We start from the raw sequence: 27,506 nt of genomic DNA on the forward strand, positions 1-27,506 counted from the left end.
CATATAGAATACGGAACATTTCCATTAATAGCACTGTTATTTTATAGAAACTTCACAATGAAATATTTATAGTTGAACTGTTTTTCACTTTATTTTGCTTGTTTCATATTATAAGCTTGTGGATTATGAATAAAAAAGCATAATTTCAAATTGTATATGACTTTAATAGTAAAAGTAAAAAAAAATCAAACTAGAAATATAATGTAAGAAAATCTTGTGGTGACAGAATTTGGAACTGTAATGTGTGAGGGGCGCTTCTGACTGAGCAAGAGGCAGCCTGTGAGAACCAACAATGGGAGGGATCTATGGCAGTTCTGCTTCAGTCTCTCCCCAAAACTATCTTGGGACTAAGAGTGTTGGCTCTGGTGACCATTCAGAACTCCAATACACATGGTCGAGAATAAAATCAGAACAGCACAGAAGCCCTGACAAAAGAGAGTTGACAGAAAGAGATGGAGACTCAATTTGCACAGCCACTTGCCCATCCCATCTGCAAACGCCCTTGGGTGTTGGAGACACTGTATTGTAGGGATTGTCTGTCCTAATGCTGATTCTCCTTGGAAGGTAAAAGGTGAAGCCATTTAGCCAAGGATTTGTTTAATGGGGTTGTTCATTAGAAATGGTTTTGTTACAGAAACGACAGGCCAGTCAAGAAAGAAGCACCACTCAGAGGGTTGGAGTACTCAGATGCATTATGCCGGCGGGCTCAGAGGGGCTTCTGCTCCGAAGCTCTGAGCACCTCCAAGACGTGCGCATGAGGTTTTATAAGGTAAAGTACAAGCTTGGGGTATTCAGCCAATAGGCATGGAACAGTTTTAGCAGCATTATCATCACAAAAGTGGAGACGGGGAGGCAGCAAACCAACATTCCAAAGCCAGATATGTATCTTTGAAAACCCAGCTGGCTAGCAAAAAAACATGAACAGCAAACCAACACTAATTAACCTAGAATTACAAGTTAGTCTAGCAGAACTCAGATCAGTATTCCAATACTTAGATTTGTGAGTTATCTTGTTAGCCCAGCTCAGCCTCTCCTTCACATTCCTAGACTTGTGAGTTATCTTGTTAGACCAGCCCGGTTTTTCCTTCACATTTCCCCCTCTTGATGCTTTCACAACTCTAGTTGGAGTAAGCATCATCACTTATCTGTTGCAGGGGCTCATAATTGGAGGCTAACATCTCAAGTTTTATAGCCTCTATCCACTCACTGACAAAGCGGGTCAGGAAGTTTAGGACACAGGGCCCAAACAGCAGAACTGCAAAAGTCAGGAGTAAGGGACCTATGAAGGGTGCCAGCCAGGGGGTCCAGCCCCAGGGGCCTGTCCATGGGCTCTTATCTAAAATATGTTTTCTCTTTTCCACTCGGTCTTGTAACTCTTGAATCATCCCTCTGACAATTCCTGATTGATTGGCATAAAAACAGCACTCTTCATTTAGGAAGAGGCATGGTCCCCCCTCTTTGGCCGTGAGTAGGTCCAGACCCCTCCTGTTTTGTAAGATCACCTCAGCCAGAGAGTCAATCTGATTTTGCAGAGTTCCCAGGGTTTCTGCTATTCATTGGAGATCATGGCTGAATTCACCTATAAGCTGAAAATGCAGGCTGGTACATGGACCAACTGTCACCTGGTTCCGTGCAGGTGCATTGTACAGCCAAGGAGAGTGAGGGCATTAGCGTCAGTAACATCAGCCTAATGATTATCTTAGACATGATGCTGCAGTGATGGCACTAATTATAACAAGGTATAAAATAGCTATCAAGATTCTATGGCCTATGTTCCAGTCAGGTGGGGTGGCGCTAGCTAGCCCCACTGCTAATACGCAGACTAGTATAGCAAACAAAGAAAGAGGCAAGGGAGCACAAAAGAAATACATTTAATAGCTGCGTTGAGCTTTCCTTAAGCTTCAGGCCGTGCGTTGACTAGCCAGCTTCTGGGTGTGGCTAGAGCAGGGCTCGTCGATCCTTTTCTGGTCCCTCTTGATCTTGATCTTGAGCGGGTCTCCCGGGACACTCTCAATTTTCCAGGGAACCTCTGTCTGAGGTGAAGTCGCTCTCTTAACCCTGGAGTGGTGAATCCAAGGGATGATTCCTGCAACTTTAACAGCTGTAGGGGTAGTTAATACCACTAAATATGGTCCCTTACAGTGAATAACGGCATGTGTCACTTGTCACGGCCCCCTACCTGACAGGATCGTGGTTGGCAGAAATGACGGGCAGTTGAGTTCCCAGTAGCCCCTATAATAGTCTCCTTTTTCTTGGTCAGGGGGCTATAGGTTGGGTCACCACAGAATACTCTGCTCCTGTGTCTACCATAAAAGTCATTGCTTGGCTCCCTGTAAACATCTTGACCTTGGGCTTCTGGGGGCCCAGGGGCAGGGAGCACGGTCTCTCCTGTTCTGAGTCGACCCCAGCCAGTCCGATGTGTTTACTGGCTGGTGGCTCCAGCTGATAAGTAGGCCTTTTGGGGTGCTCTCTTTCCATCCTCTCTGGGCACTTGTTCTTCAAGTGTCCTGTCTCCCGGCAGTACGCGCACTGCTCTCGGCCCAGGGGCATCCATGGTTGTGGTCCCCTCTTCCAAGGTGGTGCAGGATTCTGGCTGAAGCTTGTTTTCCTCAGGGCTGCTGCAAGGAGTGCGGCTTTCTGCTTCACTTGCTAGTCTGCTTCTCGTTGGGCTTCCCGTTCTCGGTTTACAAAAACTTTTTTGCTACTTCCAGCAGCTGTGTAGCGTTCATCCCTGTGAATCCATCCAGTTTTTGGAGTTTCTGGCGTATATCTGGGTATGATTGGACTACGAAGGCAGAGTTGACCATCCACTGGTTTTCTTGGGCCTCAGGATCAAAAGGAGTGTAGACTCGGAATGCTTCACATAGTCTCTCATAGAAGTCAGTGGGGGTTCTGTCTGGCCTCTGGGTCACCGTGGTCATTTTAGACATGTTAGTTGGCTTCTTGGCTCCTGCTCTTAGCCCTTGTAGGATGGCCTCCCAGTACTCATGCAGCGCTTCTCTTCCTTCTTGGGTGTTAAAGTCCCAATCTGGTCTGGTGTCAGGGGCATGTGTCATGGCCCATCCCTCAACATCCATTGTGTCCCCAGGGGCTCGGCCCTGCAGCCATTTTCGTGCTTCAGTGAGAATGTGTCTCCTCTCCTCTGTATTGAAAAGAGTCAGAAGCAGCTGGCAGACATCTTCCCAGGTGGGCCAGTGAGAATGGAAGATAGACTCTACGAGGTCAATCAAAGCCTGTGGCTTTTAGGAGTAGGAAGGAGTATGATGGCGCCAATTGAGAAGATCTGTGGTGCTAAAGAGTTGGTAGCAGAGTACGGGGTGCCCAGGCTGAACAGTCCCATCTTCCCCAACTTGCTGCGGCCCGCAGTGGCATTTGGAGGGCCGGTGGTGCTGGCTTCCCAGCTTGTACTGAGCGGAGTCTCCTTCCTACCAGTTCAGGCTGGGGGCTGGGCTCTGCCTCTGGGTCCTCAGGCTGGGGAGGTGTTGGTGCCCCGGGGGCATTCAGAGGGGGTAGACATATCTGTCTTCTGCGTCTCCCTGGAAAATAGGCTTTTTTCTATCTGTCCTTTTTAGCCTGGACCAGCTGAGCTGCTAATATCTTGCATTGTCCAGGTCCATTTAAGCAGAACCGAATCCATGGGGGTAGATTCTGGGCGATATTCAGCCAGGAGTCAATGTAAGGGAATTGATCTAGGTGGCCTGGGGTTCCAGTGATTATTTGATAGACTGCTTTCACTGTTGCTAGGTCCAGAGTTCCTCCTGAGGGCCACCCGACTCCAAAGGCCGGCCATTCAAGCTCACACAAAGTGCGGAGCCTGCCAGGGGTCATTCGAATTCCATAGTCTCCTGAGAACCCCTTTTTGAAATTCTTAATCATGCAGCCTAGAGTGGTGGGTTTCAAACTAGAGCCTCTTATTCTTTTTAGATGTTAGGGAAGTTAGCCTTTATATCTTTTCTTTCTTCACTCCTCAAAACACCAGAATTCCCAGAGAGACTGCTCTCTTGCTGGGTCTATGAGTTGTTTGAAGGCTAATTTGGTCAGGGACTCTGGGTTCCAGTCACAACTGATGTCTCTGGAGCTCAAGGCCTCAAGCAGTTCCAGGGGCTTTCTTCATTAAATCCTCTCTATATCCTGAACTAACGTATCAGGGGCGTGGGACTGATGGCAGATGGTAAAACAAATGGACTACAAAAGGGACCTCCAAGGCCAGGTGAGACTGGTTCTGAAGGAATTCATCTTCTACACTTGAGTCCTGGGGGTCTGGGGCTAGGCAAAAGGGGCACTACTTGGGTCAGTTCAGTAGGGGAACAATAAGTCTTGGGTGTTCTGTGACAGAATCAGGTAGGAGACTTTTTCAAAGAAATAGCATCTTAGCCTCTGAGGGCATAGGGGCGTTGACTCATTGGCTGTCTATGTCCTTTTCCCTCCCAGTGTAGCTATTCATAACACACACACACACACACACACATAATGTATAAAGGAACCATTATTCAACATTTTCTCTTTTACAGAGGAGTGGTCACCAGTCTTAACAGTACGCAGTGTCATAGTTTCTACAACTTTAGGAGTCTCCAAATTCTTTAAAAGCTGTCATCCACAAAAGATAGAGGAATTGAAGGAATTAGCTTTTTATCATCTCTGAAATTGCATTAAATATCTGTTTGAAATAATTGTAAGCAAGAGCACATTTTCAGTGGAATAAGGATGTAAGAAATTTCCAGTTTACTTACAGAAAATCTTGAAATAGACAGTTACTTTTCTTCTAAAGCTGCCACTGAATAGGAAAACAGTTACAGGGAAATAGAAATCTCTTGCATAAAACAGTTCTAACAGGTGTTAAAAGTTGTTAAAAGGATAAACTATATTTATTGCTTACTAACTAGTTGTTGATTATTGGTGAGTCTTTACTACATCTATCTCCAATAAGAAATATGTGAAATTAAGGTTTATATTTATATACTTTTATAAAATTAAATGCAAGGGAAATGTTCAATGGATAGTGTGATGGTCAATAAGAATATCTCACCCCCTAAAAATTTCAAAAAAAAAAAAAAAGAATTACTTGAACTTGCAAAGCTCAAGGAAATAAAAATTAATTAATATATCCCAAAATTCAAGCAAAGGAATAATGATCAGATTTTTCATGTCAAAAGACTTTACTTAATAACTAATGAATATGCAGTTATAAATATGTCATTTTTCATAATATATGATGGATTCTTATTATTCCAGAAAACTTCATGTAGCCATTCCTTTCAAAAACTATCAATGAGCTGCTTAAACCAAAAGTAAATTTGATGTGCCACCTCCTTGGGCTAAGTCTCCAATGGCATTGAATGATTCATAGAAATCATAACTTGGTATATAGTTCTTAATGGTAGTTGCACCTTTTAAAAACAAATAGAAGGTGGAGCTGACAAATATCTGGAAATAAATTTCAAGGGGCATTATTAGAATCCTAACTTGGTATTTGAGTCAGTTTCCTCATATATGGGGAATTCTGAACAAACAAGTTTGTGGCCACCCATAAGCAGCTGTCACTTCCATGAAGATGAAATAGAGACAATTAAGGGACTAAAAACAAGGGTGTGGTGTACCCTACAATGTATTATACTCTCTGTATTAGTTTCCTGTGGCTTCCAGAACAAAGCACCACCAACCAGTTTGCTTAAAACAACAGGAATGTATTATCTCGCAGTTCCAGAGGCTAGAAGTCCAAGATCAAGGTGTCAGCAGGGCCACGCTCTCCCTGAAACCTGTGGAGAAGTCTTTCCCCACCTCGTACTAGCTGCTGGTGTTTTGCCGGTGATCATTGGCATTCCTTTGCTTGCAGCTGCATACCTTCCATCTCCATCTTCATCATCACGTGGCATCTCCTTGGGTGTCTCTGTCTTCACATGGCCTTCTCCTTGTAAGGACACCAGTCATATTGGATTAGAAGCCCTTTCTACTCCAGTGTATCCTCATTTTAACTGATTATGTCTGCAAGAAACCTATTTAAAAATAAGGTCACATTCTGAGGTCCTGGGGGTTCAGACTTCAACAGATCCTTTTGTAGGGGGACACGATTCAACCCATAACACTCTCATAATACTAGAAAGTACTTGGTAAATCATGAGGCCTTATAAATTACTGCCATTCCCTTCTCTTGACTTAAAACTGCTTTTCAGAGCATGAGGCTTAAAATCAGCTTTATTGATGCCACACTCAAGCATTAAAAATGAATTCTAATGACTATAAAAAGCAGGATGGAACAGAGACCTAAAGAATTCAAAGGACTAACTACAGTCTCTTCTGACATCCTCCTGCAATCAGACAGAAATATATCTAAATCACATAATCTTAAAAATAAATTGGCATTTTTTCCAGTTGTCATTGGCAACTAAACAATTACCCTATATGAATAGACATGAATGACATTGACAATTATTTTGAGGAAATGCTTAATTCTAATAATGATAATTGCAGTTTCATATTTTACTAAGGAATGTATAGCACGCACCATTGGTTTCTCTAGGTTTCAAATAGTTATGTAATAAGGAAATTTTTTAGAATTATAGTTTCATGAGTCTGGAGATAATCATAAACGTCTTCCATGCTTCAATCTCCGAAGCCAAGTATACCTTAGCTGTATTTAAGCAATGTAACATTTTTCAAACTTTCTATTCTTATCAGATTCTCTTCCAACACTATACCAAAAGAGGGAGCACAAATGACTTCCAAAGCATCACACAATCAAAAATGTGCTTCCTTATCCCTTGATCCACTGATCCTTTCATCCTCATCCGTGGGGATCTCCCATATCCCATTGTGATAAGTCCGGGATGTAAACAGTCCCCAGGCCTGGCAATGAAACCAGGCTATGGTGGTGCATATGCTCAGTCCTAACGAGACCACCAAGCTTGTCCATATGCTTGTTGAATCTATAGTGAGTCTCTGGTATTAGGATTGAGAGAAGAATGCAAAGGACTTTGCAAAATATATATTTTGTAAATTACATCTTGATTAGGTTTCCCAGCAGTAATGCTAATGTGATTTTCTTCTGCATTTCAAGGGAAGCCTTAGGTTGCTTCTGCAAGTGTTCATTTGAAGAAACAAATATGCAGCCATATTTCCAAATGACAACCACCTGCATGTCCTGTCAATACCACAAATTAAACATGTTCAACACTGAACACATCATCTTCATACTCTAATTACCCTTATTTGTATGTGCTGCTGAATTTTTTTTTTGGTTAACACAATCATTTTTCCATCACTCAGGTTCAAAAATCAATCTTTTATTTTTTTTCCAAACATTCCCTTTAGGAAGCCTCTCATTCCCTTTATCATTTTAACTCCACCATATTTTTCTATCTGTTCCCTTTTCTTCATTTCCACAAACACCACACTCTTTACTTCTTTTAGAATAGTGGCTTTCTACATTGTCTTTCAACTTGCTTTTCCAGCATATTTGTCTCCTTGAAGCACAAATCTGATCATTATAGCCCCTTAACTAAAAATCTCTATTCCTTCCATTGGTCCACAGAACAAAGGTCAAAGCACTTTGTCTGACATTCAAGGTCATTCATAATTATCTCTTATCTCTATTTCCTATCTTCCTACTGCTAATCATACCCAGAATACTATTTTCAAAATAAAATTACTGCCATTAACCAGAGCATTTTCAATTCATGACATTTCTCACACAGGTTCCTCACTGAGAATGCCTTCTTAGTATATCCAAATTCTATTATTCAATCATAATAATTTCTCTTTTTATTGTACTATATGAAATAAGAGACTGAACTGATATCCTGTGACCCAATGATATACTTTCAAATCCTTCAAAACCTATAGCTTGCTTTAATAACTCCAAGATATATCAGAAATATAATATTTTCAAAAATTCACATAGTGAATGATTATTTGCAAGTTTGATATTTCTATTATTAATAGGAGAAAAGTGTGAATGTGGATTTTATTCTTTTAAACTATCTAATATGTTCTTCTTTGTATAGCATAAATTATTCAAACTCATAATCACTCTGTTCTGAAATTTTCCACAACAAAATTCTTCAAAAAAGTATAGCCAAGAGTAAAATACAATTTGTTAACAATTAGATTTCCAATTATTACCTTGTTCATGTAACTCTGGGTTCATTAGCTCACATAGTATTTTCATATTTAATATGCTTAATATGAACATTGAAGAAATAAATGCTTGATATGAAGTAAGAGGAGAAATTAAGTTTTCAATTATATGCTGGTAAGAAAATTCACAATTTAACTTTACTACAACCTGAATTATTGCTATTCTAAATAACTTTTTCATAAATATACTCATGGAAAATATCAAATTCAAATTTATTTCCATTTTAGTATAATTCTTTCAAATCAGTAATTTTGTTTAAATTACTTTTCATTTTTAATGATGTTAGAACCTCTAGAGATAATTAAAGATGAGAATTTGGTAAGAAGTTTTACTTAATGAAATTATATTAATATAGGAAATAGATGTTTTCTGTATATGGCATTATAGAATTTTCACTGAAAAATAATCTTTGAGAGTTCTACTCAAGATGGCAAATAAATGTACTTTGACATAGGTCCTGTGTCCCCAAAACATAGTAGTGATTGATAAAATATAAAAAGGGAAAACCCAAAATTCACCAGGCCTCAAAACTAAGACATGTATTTCTGTAAACCAGAGTCCCAAGAGGAATCAGGACAGAAGCCCAAGACAGCTGAGCTCCTGGATGAACAGGCATAGTGACAGGTTTTGTCCAGGCGATGAGCTCAGGGGATAGTCCAAAAGGAAGCGGGAAGCCCAGAAACAGGGCCACATGCATATAGAGGAACTGGGTATGTGATGTGATGACCACATGTGCCAGTTCATTCAGGAATCAATGTCCCAGTGAACACCTGCTGTCCTGGTGCTTTGTTTGGTTTAGGAGAATCATTTGCTTGCTTATTTCATTATTTGATAATTTCCAACAGTTGCATTAAATTAAGTAGGGTTGTGACATCTCTTGTACTTTGAGAGTCTCCCATGGTCTGTCTAATGTTGTGTGAGACACATGTGTAAGGAACTGAGTTAAAGTAGCTTTGCCCAACTCTTCCCAGATAGAATGTCACTAATATTCTAGGAAAATGTGCAGGGTATTTACTGATATGTGTGCTTTGAGAGGAGTAACTAAAGGCTCTTTCCAGCCTCCAGAGATGGTAAGAGAAGCATTTGATTCTGGATGCAAGACACTTAATACACCAGCCAGCTTTGCCATGCCTTAGGCTTTGCCTTACAAGATACATAGACTGCCAGACCACCAGTTGGTGGATCATGTCTTGGCCTGAAAGATGTGCAAAGTTGATAGTTGATGTGGTCCTTGGATATTGTGGGGAATCATGGGATGTGTTTGTAAGATACAGAGGTAGGTTTCATTGTGGACTCTGTAGATATTAGTTGGAATGCATTTATTTAAATAATTGTGTGACAGATGTAATAACTTTTATTTTTTGCAGATAAACCCTTTTGATGACAATGAGCTAAAAATATGAATGCTTATACTTAATAAAATATTAAATATAGAATTTATGGATCCCAAAATGTTGATGGACATAAAATTTCCACAAAATGTTTATGGCTTGTTAGTCACTATAGAGGTCTAAGAATATCATGACTACATGAAAACTAAAATACACAAATTTGCCAAAGAACCAAATTGAAATTATCTTAAGACCATGTTGAAGACTACAGTTTATTTTAAAAAGAAGCCACACTAAGTATATTTTCATCCTTCCCTGGGAAGCATGACTTTTCATTTAGATCAAATTACTATTCTTTTAAATTAAGTTCGCTCATCTTCAAATTCAAGTTTTCTTATGCTTAATTGAAAAGTTAAGCAAGTGCTGTTAACAGGTTGGATCTAATATTAAAATAACTTCACAGCTTAATGTCCCTGTTGTATATGTGTTATTAAATGCTTCAAGTAAAATACAGGTTACTTCCAAAATTCACTGGATTTTTTTCAACAAATTCATGAAATAACACTACAGATGTTAGAAGTTCATTATGTTTTAGTTTAAATGTGTAAAATTATTATGAATGTTGTTATAAATTTAATTTAAAAGTTAAGATCATCCTTTCTAGTGATAATATAAATTTTGGTGAAGCACATTTATGAAGAAATGTGTGGATTTTATACATAGTTAAAAAAACACTTAAAGATCAATACAAAGAACAAATAAATCCACATTTTACTCATATTTATAACATAACTAGACAATAATAAATATTATAAATTTCAATGTATATTAAGGAAATACAGAAGAGGAAAGCCTATAAAAAGATACTTGGCCTCTCTGTAAGCAAAATAAAACAATGAGAAACTCACAGGAAATAAAAAGCTACATGTTTTCAACATTTTGTGAAAAGGAAACTTTAGAGCCATGAGCTAGGAAAGAAATCATGACCCAACACTTTCTTCTGAAAGTACATTCATGTACCCATTTTATTTTAAAAATGAGCAAGATAAAAGCATTGTATAGACTCCAAATATTCATTTGTAAATTACACAAAATAATTTTAATGCCCCTACAAAAAATGAAAGCCAGCCAGTAAGTCATGCTTACAAAGGAAATAAAAACTGTAATTTACTATATCAAAATCAGCTTGAAGAAAATAAGGCAATGTAGAAACTATAAAATAATATTATAAGTTAGAAAATCTGCTAGAAGTCAGTAAAGTAACACATTTTAAATGCTGAGGAAAATAAAATAGAATCCACAAGTTTTATATCCAGGCCAAGCTGATCTTTAAGCATAACCTCAGACAACCTGTTGTGAAATGCAAGAATTTGTGAGGTATTGTTCCCATGAGTTTTTCCCAGAGAACATAAAGAGAATGAGCTTCAGACACCAGAAAGTCTAGAGATCATCAACATAAAGACAAGGGAAACCTTGAGGCAAGGTTCCACTATTAAACTGGTCAGCTCCTGGGAGCTATTCAATTACCACCAGCAATTTCAGCATCAAAGTCATCACCACCTCAAATCAGACCACACCAAGCACTTATTTGTGGAGAAAAGGGAACCCTCCTACACTGCTGGTGGGAATGTAGTTTGGTGCAGCTGTTATGGAAAGTAGTATGGAGATTCCTCAAACAACTAAAAATAGACTTACCATAAGATCCAGCAATCCCACTTCTGGGTGTATATCTGGAGGGAATTCTAATTCAAAAAGATACATGCTTCCTAATGTTCACAGCAGCACTACATACAATAGCCAAGACATGGAAGCAACCTAAATGTCCATCAGCAGATGACTGGATAAAGAAGATATGATATATTTAACAATGGAATACTACTCAGCCATAAAAAAGAACAAAATAATACCATTTGCAGTAACATGGATGGCCCTGGAGAGTGTCATTCTAAGTGAAGTAATCCAGAAAGAGAAAAAAGATACCATATGATATCACTCATATGTGGAATCTTAAAAAAAAAAAAAATAGGCCACTATGAACTCATCTACAAAACAGAAACAGATTCACAGACATAGTAAACAATCTAACAATCTTATGGTTACCAGGAAAGTGGGGTGGGAAGGGATAAACTTGGGAGTTTGATATTTATAAATGTTAGCCACTATATATAAAAATAGATCTCAAATAAGTTTCTTCTGTATAGGACAGGGAACTATGTTCAATATCTTGTAATAACCTTTAATAAAAAATATGAAAATGAATGTATGTATATATCTGCATGACTGGGACATTGTGCCATGCACCAGAAACTGACACATTGTAATTGACTGTACTTCAATTAAAAAACAAAACAAAACAAAACAAAACCTTTGCATCACTTACCTTGGTGAACCAACTTATCTTTTGAATAGTACACAACATTTCAAAAGGAGAATTTATTAATAAGAAAATAGACATTTATGTAAATCCTGCCCTGTCCTCATGAGTTATTGAGGGTAAAGTTTCCAATTTTGCTGTGATTGGTGTTAAATATTCCTTACCTGTGGCTAAACTTGCAATAAAATATCTCCAATAAGAGAGGCAGTGGAGCCTGACTAAACTCAGAATCAAGGCTTTCCTCTTGAGGAAAGAATCTGGTTGGAGAACCCTCTTCCTCATTGGCTTCTTTTGTCAACATTTTCAAGCATAGGAACAGCCTTAGAAAGACGCAAAGTACATGACTTTGGGATTGGAATGAAGCCATAAAGAGCGTGTTTTTATAAGAACAAGAAGTCAGAAAGTTGCTCTTCACTGGCTTTCCGCCTACCATGTGGAGTGTACCCTGAGACCTGTGTATGCAACAGCATATCAGCTGATGACAGAGCAGCATAATTGCATTAAAAATGGGTTTAACTGTGTCTTTATTTCAAATGAACAAAAGTAAAAAAATTAAGGTTCAAAAATGTTTTTGTGCTGTTATTAAGTCAAACAAACATTATTTGATCAACAGTAAAACAGAAAGATCGGTAGCAGCTGAAGTCACAAAAAATTTTCTGTGAACTTGGATGTCTTGAGAAAAACTGAGATGTTTGCATAACCTTCTCTGTAGCAACAACGTTCCACATGCATATTTCTCTTTAAAAAGAAACTCCATGCTCAATGGTATTCTGATTTCAAGGACTGAATAAAAAGTATCTCAAGTCAAAAATTCCTGTTCTAAAAATTGAGATGTAGAGGAGATCATAAGTGTATTGATTTCTCTTTTAAATCCTTTATGGATGCCTAAAAGTCATATATTGATTTAAAGTACTAATTTACTTAAATCTCTGAACTTGAAATTTTATCTATCTAGTTCCAGTATCTTTCCCAAAATCTTTCCCATATGTTTGAGTTTTCTACAAACAAGATAAATCACTGTACACAACACTGAGCAGAGGAGAAGCTGAAGTGTACAACAAACTTGCTTATATAATTTTTCTCAAGGCCTGGAAATAAAAATGTTAAATGTGACCTACCATTTTCATGGAATTTTTCCAAAATATAAATCTCAAAGTATATATTCCATACATTTAATTTTTAAAAAGATCCAAATGTAAACAATAAACAGTAAATCTCTGAATTATACTTATTATGAACATCTTAATTTCTCAGAACTTTGACCAAGACAGCATTTAATAAAGCAATATTTTTGTGATGAAAATGACTTCACTTTGTAGCCAATGGGAGGTAAGCCCCAAATTATAATTGTTCCTCAATATAATAGATTTGTACCATATAATATTTTATTTTTATGAATCCACTTATATGGTTGATATCATAACTTTACTAGTGTCACAGGTAATAAAAAAGTCTAGTCAATATTTATCACACATATTCTATATTAGATTACACAGTTATTAGATTATTTTACAATATTACATATGTGTTATTGCACAGAGTTTTATTCACAAGTCTGAAATCCCTGAGTAAGGTGCTTTCAAAAATCTAAAATAGAGTTGGCAGAAGAACTGTCACACCCTTATGTGTCTTACCCTTATTTGGAAATAATGATAATGACCATAATGACAATTACGCTATAATAGTAAAAGTCAACAAAGTTATGCTAATGGGGGACTCAGTCAGCCAACTAACTAAGCTGCCATTTGTAAGGGGAATTAAGCATCACTGGAATACACTGTAATATGTTTATCAGTTAGCGCAGATTTCCACATGAGACTGCCTCCTGGTTGCTAAGATGAAATTTGAGCCTAATCACCCCAAGTAAGCAACAGTAAACAAAATTTAAAATAATAAATAGATTCTTACCAACCCCAATCTCTCTTCCAAGAGGTAAGCTGCAAAGTATAACTGCCATACCTACCGATAAACCTCAGACCAGCCAGCAGATTTGTTTATGTCTCACAGTCTTAGTCAACCGAAAGTCTTAATATGTGGATAAGGCTCTTTACCAGAAGAAAGTAAACTACATCATTGTCTGAAGTTTAAGTCATTCACTAAGCCACTAAGTCTCCCAAGAAGTTTATGATTTAGGAAATTACACACACACACACACACACACACACACACACACACACCCCAAAGAGAGGAAAAAATTCCTAAGGGAATTTTTTAGGACAATTACTACAGATGGAAGTGACTTAGTAAGTAAATCTATTTCAGCTCCTTCTTTATCTATAAAAGCTATTTTTTACAGAAAGTTATGTTCACACTGAATGTGAAACCAGAAATAAAATAGAAGAATGTCTGATTTCTGTTGCATCTAATAATTACTTTCAAATTTCTGCAAGTGAAGGCCAAGTTGGGATTAGAACAGTTCTTTCCCATGTATAGCTAAAATTCCAGTATGTGCTGATAAACAAGATGCGACTGATGTTCAACATTAACTACAGTGGTCTGCTAACAGGTCCTTGAGACTTGAGTATTTTATGGTGAAATTCTAACATTGAGGATGTATACAAGAATAAACAATGAGTTTATTTATCTTTGCAATTCCAGTAACTGCCATTTGTCTATTTCAGCGTATTGCAGAAAAACTGCTAATGGAAAATCTGACTTGTAAATTTGCTCTGTGATTTTAATACACTTACATTCATCAAAAGTTCTTAGGATTGTCCATGTCAAAAGAAAGTCTGAGTTCCTTGGAAATACTTCTAATTAAAAAGTAAAAGTGTCACAAATAATAAAATATATTCTAAAATAAAACAAAAATAATTTTAAAGTCTTTTGAACAAGACTTTGCAACTTTATCTACTAGGTCATATTTATTCTGGTGAGGGAAAATCACTAACTGTCTTTAAGGAGTGAGAAAGTATTAAAAGAAAAATTCAAATGCATCAAAATGTTATACTACGTTTGGTGCAGCAATATATCTCTTGTTATAAATATGAAAAAAGAAGGTGAATTTTTTTTAATAAAATTTCAGTTTCTCTGCCCTCTCATTAAATAAACATTGAACACATTGAACATGGGTCCAGGAGATCAAATATCATGCTATTTGCTTTTTATTTGCATGTTATTTACTTTTACATCATTTTATTTGCTTATTTGTCTCATTTAATCCTCCCAATAACCCTATCAAATAATTATATTTTCCTACCTTTACATATGACATATGATAACATTAAGGCCCAAAAAGTTTAAGTAAATAGCAGAAAATCATTGTTAGCAAGTTCAAACCCAAGATAGTCAAACTTCAAGCTAGTGTTCATACCTCCAAGATAGTTTGCCCTCTGTTGAACAAGTTTCTATTTTTATGAATGCTCAGAGCATTTATTCTAAACATTTATTATTAGTATTTATTCTAAGAGCTCTAGGTATATACACTTCTGCATCCTGGTTTTTTGAACTCTTTTTAAAAATGTTTCCATGAAGTAATTTTTGGCTTCATTTCACATTCAAAGAACAAACCTGTCCATGTGCCCAGCACTACAGGGAAATACAGTATGAAACATTTTAATTAACATAAAACATTTTCAGACAGTAGAACAAAATGAAAAGTTGATTAGAATTCAACCCACAGTCTGTGGGAACTGGGCCTGAATAAGAAAACCCACTGACCCACTGTGCCCTACTACCAATGTTTACAACAGCTCCAGTGTTCATAATTCAAAGATGATCACTTTGACTTCTCATTAACCAACACAAGCTTTAGGCTACTTGGTTGTTCGATCAACCCAGTTTGCATAAGATAAGTTAGTTCTGGTATATTGTCTAACACCTTCTGAAACATGCTTTCCAGAATGCCATTGTAGAAAAAAAACAAAAAGGCGAGACCCAAAGATACATCAAATACACAGTACAGAGAAGTGAAAGTGCAAACTTACTCTAAAATTCATTTTCAGTATTCTGCCCTTTGCTTTAGAAATAAAGGAAACGAGAACAAAGGACTGTTTGATCACTAAGAGCTAAAAACTTCTGTCATAAATTTCATGGACTCCAAGTGACTTTCAGCGGATCTGACCTGCCCTATGAAACATGCAGAAAGCATCACCGTAATTTCACTGCTTTGCTCTGAGCATTCACTTCTCCGTGTTATGCATCCATTCAGGGGACAAGGACACATCTGAGCCTCTCACAGTATGAGTTTGGTGAAACACTCCAGTGATTCTCTGAGTAGAATTGTTCAACAATTCCAAATTGTGGTGCCTTTTAAAGGGCTTATTTTAATTTTTTTTTAATTGAAGTAGTTGATTTACAATGTTGTATTAGTTTCTGGTGTACAGTACAGTGATTCAGAAGCATACTCTACAGCAAGCAGAGGTTCCCAAATCTTTCTTTTCTGGGGGGGTGGTTGAGGAGTGGGGATCACGTTGCAGGTGGGATCAGGGGTGGGAAAGTCCAAACAGGAGATATAAGAACAGATATGTCTCTGGACGCATTAAAAAATAAAAGGCTACTCCCTGCCTGTTTGGATGTTGTGAATAAAACTAAAGATGAAATAGGATAATATCTCATAAAATAGACTGAACCAGTGAATTATAATATAAACATGTGTATGCATGAGTGGGCATTGCTGGAGAAATGAACAACTGTAGATCTTGATGTAACTATGCCACTGGTTTTACCTAGTATTAATTTAAATCCTTGCTAGAGAAGAAAGGCTTTCTACAAAATATTTCTGCAACACACACATAAAAGATATGTAGAAGGCATTCTGTGCTAGTCAGCTTGCTTCCTGATTGATGCGCACAGGAGTAGGGAGGAAAACTAACGTGCAATTCAATTATAGGAGATTTTTATGATCAAGCAAGGCAATTCCAGTTTTCTCTCACTTAGATATAATTTTCAGTTAAATCCTAATAGATTTAACTCTTCACAGGAAGGCACTGCCTGGATGGAGTCCAGCATTGAAAATTTGTTAATTATCTTTAATGAGACTAAGTAATTTATTTTTGTCCTTTTGTCAGTTTTTTGGGGTAATCAAAAATCATGGAGGTCTGTTGTTAAGTCTATATTTTGTCTCTGGCTGCCCGAGTCTCCAAGGGTACTTGAATTTCAGAGGCATACTGAATTAAGCGTAGGGCATACAAAGCCTCAGGAAAAATACGGAACATCTATTTGAAAATTAATTTTATTTTTAAATGTTTAAATAAAAACACTATTATCTATTAAAAATTTATATTTTAGCACATTTCTTACTATCTTATTAATATTTATAAATTTTGTGTAGGGCTAGATCATTTCAGACTATACCTCTAAACTCTTGGGGTTTCATTTTCCCTCTCTCTATTCAAGAGCATTTCAGTGGGAAACTCTGAGAAACTCATGAGTAATTACACTAGGACAAACCTGAATTAAATTTTAGAGGAAGGCACCATAATATCATAACCCTAGGCCACAGGCCGCTTCTCAGTATTCACCGTAGATACTTACACAAAGGAACTATTTCTTCATCTCTGAATTATAGCTGCGGGTCAGCCTGAGATACAGTGCTATCACATTTTAACTTCTCCCAGTCAGGGTACATCTTACAATCAAAGTGATAAGAAATTATAGTGCCATAGTTGAATTGTCAGTATTCACTATTATTTTCCCTAAAATAATGATGCTGCTTACAATCACTGGTGTCTCAGAGTCAATATAATACATTAAAAAAAAATCTTTGAACAACCCCACTGTTAATGAGTTTAATGTTACCAAGCCTACTCTTCAAAATTCAATCACTTTTAACCCGCATTGAAATGAGATAAATGTTGTTGCCAAAGTATGCTGTAAGCAGTCAATAAATTCTGGGTGCTACTTATATTTTGCTGGTTGATGGTTCTATTTTCATAAATAAATACATGAATGCATACATACATACATGTACATTGGTGATATATGGTGCTTTATGTTCTAGATACCATCCTATTTTCAAAATAATCCAATAGATGTATTAATATTCATTTTTCTATTGAAGAACATAGCAAACAAGTATAAGAACTGCCAGTTTAATAAACAAATTGCTTGTCAAGAATGCTAATGTTGTCAAAGTTTTATTCATTAACTGTATAATGACCATATGAGAAATTTGCTTTGAACTGCAAACCTTCACGAGGACATAGTGCAGATTATATTTAATTCCAGTTTCTTGGGGGTTAAATAAACTATCAGCACTTTATTGTTTAATTGAAAAATAAGTACATGCTTTTAGAGTGTAATGACAATGACAATGACCTTGGTAATAACAATGTGAAGAAAGAAAGGTCAAAAACTGAAAGTCAAAACTGAAATTGATTCCATTACAACTTCTCAATTACTGTCTCTCAAACAGCACAGATTAACTCTATGTAATGTGAACACTACTTAAGCCTCCTTTGGAACAGCCCACTTTTACCACATAATTTGGTTCAGCCACACAAAAACATACTGGGTCATAGTGTCAGCATAAAAATATATATTCACAGATGGAGTCTTGAGAGCAGATAGAAAAGGGGACTTTAGAAATCGAGGGGTTAAATGCATAAGATCTTTCTAGCTGAAGCTGCTGACTCACATGGCCCAACTCACAGATGTCATCAGACTATCACACCTGAGGTTCCACAGATAAAGGAATAAAATGTGACTCTTGGGTTTGCAGTTTCATGTAGTAGTTACAAGACTTATGAATCACAAGCCAGAACACACAACAATGATTTATTGCTGCAGTTCAATTATACGTTTAATACAACCCCAGTAAAATTAAAAAAAACTTTTAAAGAAATTTTCATTTTTTATAATCTGTAAACTAACTGCAAGCATAACACAACCAACTAACCAATTAATCCTCCTCCCAAAATAAAACTCCAATATAGAAGAAGAATTTCATATTCTGAGTGCTGAAAAATAAACATTAAAATTAAGCTATATTTAGAAGTCTCCTAAGATGGGTCCCAATCTTCCCTGCATTTTAAAATTCAAATACCTATATGTGTACACACACACACATGCATGCACACAAACAGATAGACTCATACATATATTTCAACTTCTATGTACAGCTGCTGACAATTTTTGGGTACTCATAGATGACCTTTTTAAAAAATTGAAAGTTCTCTAGGATAAATTAAAGGATTGCTTTAAAAACTACATAAGCACTTCTCTCAATCATATTTGTAGATCTATAAAATATGTTCTAAAGACCAAGAGACTTAAAAGTGCAAATAAAATAAAACATATTAAGTGCATTATAAAATTTACACAATGTAAATATTGACATTAAGTTAAAGTAAGTGTATTTCTTGAAATATGTGGATAAGACATGGAAAAACTCTGGGAATTAGCATTCACTTGGGGCTAGGTCTGGTAATGATTAGATATGTGAGAGCCAATTCAGTGTGATGGGTAAGAGCTTGAATCCTGAAGCCAGCCAGCCTGTATTCTTTCCCTTGCTCTGCCAGTTAACAACTATGAGACACTGGACAATCTCTTTATGCCTCAGTTTCCTCATCTCTAAAATGGAGATAATAAGAATATCCACTCAGATGAAGATCAGACAGGATAGTAAATGTAAGGCATTTGAGACAGTTTCTGACATATGGTAGAAAGTTAAAAATATGTTAGCTAAACTATGAAAGTGATCTTATGCATAGAACTTAGCTCTATGCATCATAATCTTTCCAGATACAAAACAAGAGCTTGAATAAGTTTTTAAAGTCCTTTAGACTCTTAAAATCTTGATGATTTTTGTTTTCTATCACTCAAAATACTTAAAATAAGTAGAAAACATGTATCCACTCATTTATTCAACACTATTTTTCAAGTCCCTACCACGTTCTAGGCAGGGTACTAGATATTGATAACACAAAGATCAAAGCCTGCTCCTGCCTTCTAAGAGCAGCTTCAGAGAAGCAGCATAGGGTAACGGTTAGGAGCCCAACATCTTAGATCAGACACTCTAGGACTTAGGACTTTATGATTTTGGGACAATTTCCTTAACTAGTGGTGCTCTAGTTTCCTCTCCTTTGAAACGGGAATGATAATAATTGTACTCTTATAAGTTTGTTCTGAGGATCAACTGAGTTAATCAGTTAAATCTTGTGGGCAGAAATTGGAACACAGTAAGCACTCAGTAAATGCTAGTATAATCAGGAGAGTCAGAAAAGAAAACAAACACAGTGTGAAAAGTGTGATAAGTGTGATAATGAGGATGAGAAGACGCAGTGGGGAGGGTATGGCTCGGTGGTAGAGTGACTGCTTAGTGTACACAAGGTCCTGTGTTCAATCCTCAGTACATCCATTAGTAAATAAATGAACCTAATTACCCCCAATAAAAGAACAAAAGAAGAAGGAGAAGGAGAAGAAGGAGAAGAAGGGGAAGAAGACACAGTGCATAAGGAGAAGAAGGAGAAGGATAAGACACAGTGCATGGGGAGCAAGAACAGTAAATAAAAGAGGACGCAAAACAGTGTAGAGTTCAAGCAAGTTTCCCAGAAAAGTTAATATTTGATCTCATATTAAAGAATTAAGACAAGTTGTTGAAGGAAGTGCGGCACGGTCAAATATTTCAACATGAAATATTTTAAGAGTATAAGAGAATTTCACCAAAAGATAAGCAAGTGACTAAACACTTCACTTCAATACACATTGACTGAGGAGGGGAAATGTACATTGTGGTATTCATGCCATCATATCACTCATTTAACTCTGCCCATGTGATAACTGTCTTCAAATAGCTGGGACACTACCAAGTGGACACCAATTTAACTTACAAATTGCTAGAAGGTGAATTACCAAGAACAAGTTCCAGGAAGGACTTCTATCTAGGAGAACTGTAATACGTAAAACTGCTAAACCCTCTGGAAGCCCTTTCACTACCCCTCCAGATAGTGCCACCATGCTTAGCACTGAAAGCATTCATTCGAGGAGACTGAAAAATCATCAATTCAGGGGTGTTGTAACATGGACTGTGAGAGGTTGGACTGAGTCAGATGTTTTTTGTATGCAGAGAAAAGGTGAACAAAGTGACTTCTAAATCTCCACTCAATTCTAAAGTGCAATTCAATTACTTAAATATCCATTTTACTGAGCATAAAATATGAGTCATGAAAATGAGGATTTCCCTTGCAGTCTTGTTTATGCCTAATGACTTGGTGAAATTATTAACAGACCACCCTTTGAATCTCAAAAGTGTCACTGTCACTAGAGAATGTTAATTCCTTTTTTTAAGTTTATTAATTCCTTTTTTAAAGTGATATGCATCTAGGAGTCTGTCAACCAGCTCCATGGAGACTGACAGGCTGGATTCTGAAAATAATAATCTCTTTGGTTTTCCTTCTAAATATAGGGTTTGATGTTACTAAATGTTAGTGTCTTCTATTGCTCCTCTCAGCTACAACCCTAAACCTGCAAGGCCTGATGTGTTGCATACATTTTGTGTAGGTAAGAATGAGAAAACATTTGAGAGTAATTTCTAAAATCAAGGCAAATCAAAGGATTTAGGAATTTACCTGAATACTGGTTGTTAAAGGTTATAATGGAGGAATCATACCCGAATACAATCCCTTGCCCTGGAGCCCCACCATTGTCGCCGTATGTTAGGGCTTCACTTCCTCTGATGGATTATAAATACAATGTTGAAATGCTAATTCTCATCTACGTCCTAGTCAACAATCATGGTGTGACTGAAGATTTAGAAAAGGGACTTGTCAAATGTGCAGATGACCTAAAGTTATGATTAAAATATAATTTGTTGGATAACAGGTTAAAGATTCTTAAAGTTCTAAACAGGCTAAAACAAAAAGCCCACTCAGAAAAATACAATTTAATGCAGATAAATTAAAAGTCTTACTTTTAGCTTAAAATGAAACCAAAAGGATATATGAGAAAAGACAGGTGTAAAATTGTTCACATGAAGAACCCCCCGGAGCGCGGGCACGGAAGACGGACGGCAGGCGGCTGGAAGGCGGCTCCGCCCAGTGGGGTGTGGGTGGGGGTCGGGGTCCGGGGCAGCGCGGCCGCGGTGGGCGCCGCCTAGTGTTGGGTTCCTCTTGGCGGGCTCCTCCGCTCCTGGGGCGAGGGGTGCGCGGCGGCGGTGCTGGGAGGCGGGGCGCCGCTAAGGGGAGACGCCCTTCGGCGCTGGCAGACCCGTGGGGCTGCCTGGTGCGCGGGCGCTCTGGGACTTTTAGTTCTGGAGGTGGAGCGAGCTGTGCCGCACGCGGGGCCTCCAGCTCAGGCAGAAGCATTTACGGCTCTGCCCTGGCTGCATAGGACCATTTTCTCCCAGAGTCTCACCCTGTTCCTGGCAGCTGGCAACAATTACGGGCAGATAGCCGTCTTTAGCTTGTCTGCTGCTTTGAGCTCTGAGGCCAGAGAGGAAAGAAGCCTGTGGGGACCTTCCAAGCCCATGTTGGGCCTGTCTACAGCATGGTCTGCCCTGATCGACATCTGCTCGGTGCTGGGGATAGGGAGGCGAAGGCCTGGCTTTGGGCAGGGATCCTCAAGAAGGGCTGTAAGGAGCTGTTGCTCCTTATGTCAGCGCCCACACAGGACCAGCCTGGAAGTACCTGAGGTCAGTGCTTTGCTTCTCCTCCCCAAGGAGAAATCTCTCTTCCTGGCTGGGGGAGACTGTCAGCTGCATTTGATGGACCTTGAGATGGGGACCTTCAGGCGACTACATCCACACGGACTACATCCACTGCCTGGCACTGCGGGAGCGGAGCCCCGAGGTGCTGTCAGGTGACGAGGATGGGGCTTGTGCGGCTTTGGACCTCCGCCAGGCCAAGGAGGTCCAGACTACCGAGGTCTACAAGCACGTGGAGTTCTCGAGGCCCCACAGTAGGCGCTGGATCGGATGTTTGGCAACTGACTCAGACTGGATGGTCGGTGTAGGTGGCCCAGCGCTCACCCTCTGGCACCTCGGATCCTCCACACCCACCACCATCTTCCCTATGATGGCACCACAGAAGCACGTCACCTTCTACCAGGACCTGATTCTATCAGCGGCCAGGGTCACTACGTCAGCCAGTGGCAGCTAAGTGAGGAGCTCAAGGCCCAGGTGCCTGGCTCCTCCCCAGGCTGCTAAGACTCAGCCTCAGCCAGCAAGCATCAGCCTGAGTGCAAGGTCCTGACAGCCTCAGGCAACAGCTGCAGGGTGGATGTCTTCACCAACGTAGGCTACCAAGCTTTCTCCCTGTCCTTCTGACCTCCAGCGACACCCCCACCTCCATCTCTGGTTTGGAGCATTTTTTCTTCTTTTTTTTTATACAAATAAAATTTTGGGCTTTTCAAAGAAAGGAAGAAAAGAACCTAGGGAATTATTTGGGATAGTATGATCCAATGGTGTGATAAGGACACTAAGAATGGGTAATATTTATGTTGAAAGAAAAGTAAAATGTCCAGACCAATAAGTGAAACAGTCACATGGTGTTTTACATTGTTAGGACCATGGGTGGTACTGTGTTCAGCTCTATAATTTAAGGTAAAATAGATCGAAGTCTATTAAGAACAAATAAAGAAGCAAGGAATGCATAGCTGGGCAAACAGAGATGTTAGGGAGGTAAAATAACAGCACAACAGTAACGATACTATTCTGATTGCACCACTGACAAAGCAGTGCTTTCTGTGTGCTGGAGACACTTTAAGTAAGTTGTCTGCTCTAACTCCTGCAAAAACCCTAGGAAATAATACTACTGGTTCCTTTTTTCAGATGAGGACTCTGGTGCTCAGGAAAGTAAGTTGTCTAGGATTACTTCCATACTAAGTAATTTAAGGCATTTGTGTAGAAGAGAGAAAGACATCCTTTCCAAAGGGAAAGGAATAGAAGCTACAACTGGATGCAAAAGAAAAAGTCCTGGTATTCATAACTGCATTAGGATGAAACTGTCTGCCAGCCTACCAGCAGGTTCTCCTTTGCTGCATGTAATCATGCTGAGGCGAACTGAAAGGAATAGAATTTACAGAAAAAAATGTTCCTGTGCTGATTGGGAGGTGGGGTTAGGTAACCTTCAGGTTTCCCTCCAACGTTAAAGTCCATGCTTCTAATTTTGAGAAATGGGGTACATTTTTTACCTTGGTATTATACACTACTTAGATCAGATCAAATTAAATCAAATTGAAAAAGTCATTCAAGCAGTTGTGCTGAACTGACAGGTCTCTTTAATCAAAACAGCTGTTCCAGTTAATCTGTGTAGATGTATCCATTAATCTATTTCTGTAAATGTCACATTTCACTTGGGTTTTCTATTTGTAAAAGCAATTTTATGAATATTATCTATACATCATATTAGTAGCAAGAATATTAGCAAAGACTTTGCCCACAGGTTTATGGAGTATAGTTAGTTCACAGTCTCTCCCTGCCCCACTAGACACACACAGGAGCCGGTGCTGCTGAGTGGGACGAGCCTCTGACAAGCTCATTCATAACTAAGAGAGAATCTCAGCCACTTTGGCAATAGAAAATAAGAATTCTAAATCATTTCTGGAACCTGTATCCTCCCTGAAATACAAATTCCTCAAATCTTACATGAGGCCCGTGTTAAGTAGAAGGAAACCTTTCAACTGAATTGGCCCCACATGGGTTTTGTATGTCTAACCAGTTTCTTTCCCCTCCCCTCACCCCATTTTTGTCAGTTTTCAGTCAAATTCAGGTGATTAAAAAAAACAAAAACAAAAACAATAACCTTGGGTTGTGCTCATGAAGCTACAATAGAGAAACTGGAAGAACCCAGAGCAAATACTTGTTACTTGGGGAAGTAAAACCACAAAACGCTAGGGTTTCCCTGATAAAAACAAAAAGATAGGCATAAAATATAGACAAGGTGGGCTCATTCATTTCGTTCTTTTCTTTTCTTTTTTTTTATTTAGTTCTTTACTTTGTTTTTTCCTTTTTTTGTAAATGTGTGTGTCTATAGCATGTCAGTAGCTGAACAGTTCAAATCCTGACAAAGTCCATCCTTTATTTTGTACTCTCACTGTGTTTGTCTCTTCTGTATCTCTAATTTATTGTGTTACCTTAGAATTATTTGTGTGTCCATTGCTTAATATCCGTTTCCTCACTAGACTGTCTGCCCTATGAGGGTAGGTATAATGTCTGTTTTTGCTCACCCTTATACCTAGAGTTTCAGCACAATGCTGACATGCATGGTGCCAGTCAATAAGTACTCAGTGAATGAATAAGTTAATGAATGTAACCTTGGAGAGCAAATTTTGATTAACCACAGGCTTTATAAATCATTTACACAGGAAAGCTCCAGGACAGACTTTATTTTATCCAAAGAATATCTTTGCAGAAAAGTTTAAGGAAAAACCATTCTTACACTGTTGGAGAACACTACCATTAACTGTGTCATCTCTGAAAAATAAAAAGGACAATAAACAGCCCACAAACCAGCCTGAAATTGGCCAAAGTCTAAATGTTTTTTCATTCCTAATTTATGTGATTTTATCACTACAATTTTTTTTTTTTTTTTGGAAAGCCAAGCCAGATTTCTGGCTTTTCAAATTATACTTCCCAAGTTCCTCTCTAACACACAACAGGTATGTCTTGAGTCACCATGCAATGAGATCTGACATCAGGCAATATAGATAACACTGTACCACATCTTAAGTGTACCTTCCATGAGGCATACAAAAGAATAGCACGATGCAGATTTTGCTCGCTTACTTAAGTTGTGCCTTTAAGCACTTCCTGTAAGCTGAAATGAGCAGGGAATCTTTCACCACTGATCTGTGTGCAATCTATGTGATGTTCATTACAACTGTTATGGAATAGACAAGTCAAAGCCATACCCATATTCACAAACTAGAATAGTTTACAGATCTGATTTGATATAATGAAAATTAGAGGATATTTTGTTTTATAGTAAATATTTCAATAAAATGATTAAGCTCTGATTTCTTGTTCTGTTACAACTTGTAGCCCTTGTAATGATAGACAAAAGAAATTAATATATTTTGGGAAAAAATTATATCCTAGATTTTCTTACTAAAGGTGTAATCCTGTAGCCTCAAGGGCCTGGAAGAATGGCATTCACAGAGGCTATAATGTTTTGGTAGGTATGTGCTATCAGCAAATTTCCTAATTGTATTCACTTGCAATATTGTAGAAGGGTAATAAAACACATCAGATTGCACTTAATGCATCCTTGGTGGCCTGGGAAATTCATTTTTATATGTTCATATAGGACTTTGTTTTTCCAAAGTACAATCTCTTCTGCATATAACTGTCACCTCTCTCATAAACATTAGGATATGTCCCAGGTTTTAATGTCAGGTAGGAAAAGCCTTATCTCTTATTCCAGGAAGCTTTTTAAGAATTCTTCAGATCTGAGATGCTAAGATATATTCTCTTGCAGATCTTTTCTTTTTCAAATAACTCTCTGAAGGTGGAGGCCCTGCCCAGCAGAACTGCTCTCAGATTCTCATTGAGAGAATTATTCACATTACAACAGAATTAGCTGATATGTCTTCTTAAAGTCTAGAGAAATCCATTGCATAACATAATCAAGCGTGTCTATCAAATCCAAGACAGTACACATTTTCACCAGGATTTGTGGGGGTTTTTTGGTTTGTTTATTCATTTTTTTTTAAACTAAAGTCCATACTTTGTTTAGATTTCCTTAATGTTAGTTAATGTTCTTTTTTTGGTCCAGGATCCCATCCAGAATGTCATATGACATTTCCTCATCATATCTCCTTAGGCGTCTGTTGCTTTTTTTGATGACCTTTACATTTTTGAAGAGTGCTTGTCAGATATTTTGTACACAATGCCAAAAATGAGATATTCTGATGTTTCTTCCTATCATGCTTAGACTGGGGTTATAGGCTTTGAGGAGGAGACCTCAGAAAACAATGCCATTCTGTGTTACTTTCACAACACCGATAAGCAGACACACTGTCAACATGACTTACCACTGTTGATGCTGATTTTCATCCCCTGGCTGCGGTAGTGCTTGTCAGGTTTCTCCGCTGTAAAGTCCCCTTCTGTTCCCCCTTTCAATACTGTACTCTTTAGAAAGACAATACTTGAGAATTGGAGAGTTACACTCCACCTACTTGAGGGAGAAACATCTATAAAAATTAATTTAAATTCTTCTACACAAGAGATATACTCACTGGGATCTAAAAGTAATTTTAAAAGTCTTCATCTGATTACTAATAAGCTATGTAGTGCTAAGAATGTCACTTAGCTTTGCTGGGTACAGTTTGGAAAGCAAATGTTTAAATTTTTTTTAAATAGTTGTAGTTTTTTAAACATAATGCTATGTGCCAGACTTTGTTATTAGGTGAGTAATAAAATCTAGTCTCATTGTCGCCACAGCAACCTTATGAGGAAGGCATTATTATCCTCACTTCATAGATACAGATATTTGAAGCTCAGAGAGGTAAAGTAGCCTTCTCAGTTCACAGTCACAGCCCATCACATGCTGAAAGCTAAATTATATACATGTACATGTACACACACACACACACACACACACACGGGCATTAATATTATGAAATTACACATTTCCTTATATAACAAAGGCAGAAAGCATGCCAATGATTCTGGTTTGTCTTTTTTAAAGAAGGGAAGACTTGGCTAATTGGAGATTTCTAATTTTGCCCCATTCATTTTCCTTCATAAAGAATCTAAATAGCTTCCCTATCACCACTACCATGAGAGCTG

The 27,506-nt window shown here is 37.9% G+C and overlaps 1 pseudogene; it reads left to right on the forward strand.

The window, feature by feature from the left end:
* Window positions 1-21,749: 21,749 nt before the first annotated feature.
* Window positions 21,750-23,363, forward strand: LOC116151759 (THO complex subunit 6 homolog; annotated as a pseudogene).
* Window positions 23,364-27,506: the final 4,143 nt, after the last annotated feature.

This window comes from Camelus dromedarius, chromosome 14, assembly GCF_036321535.1.
Source record: "Camelus dromedarius isolate mCamDro1 chromosome 14, mCamDro1.pat, whole genome shotgun sequence".
Taxonomy (NCBI): Eukaryota; Metazoa; Chordata; class Mammalia; order Artiodactyla; family Camelidae; genus Camelus; species Camelus dromedarius.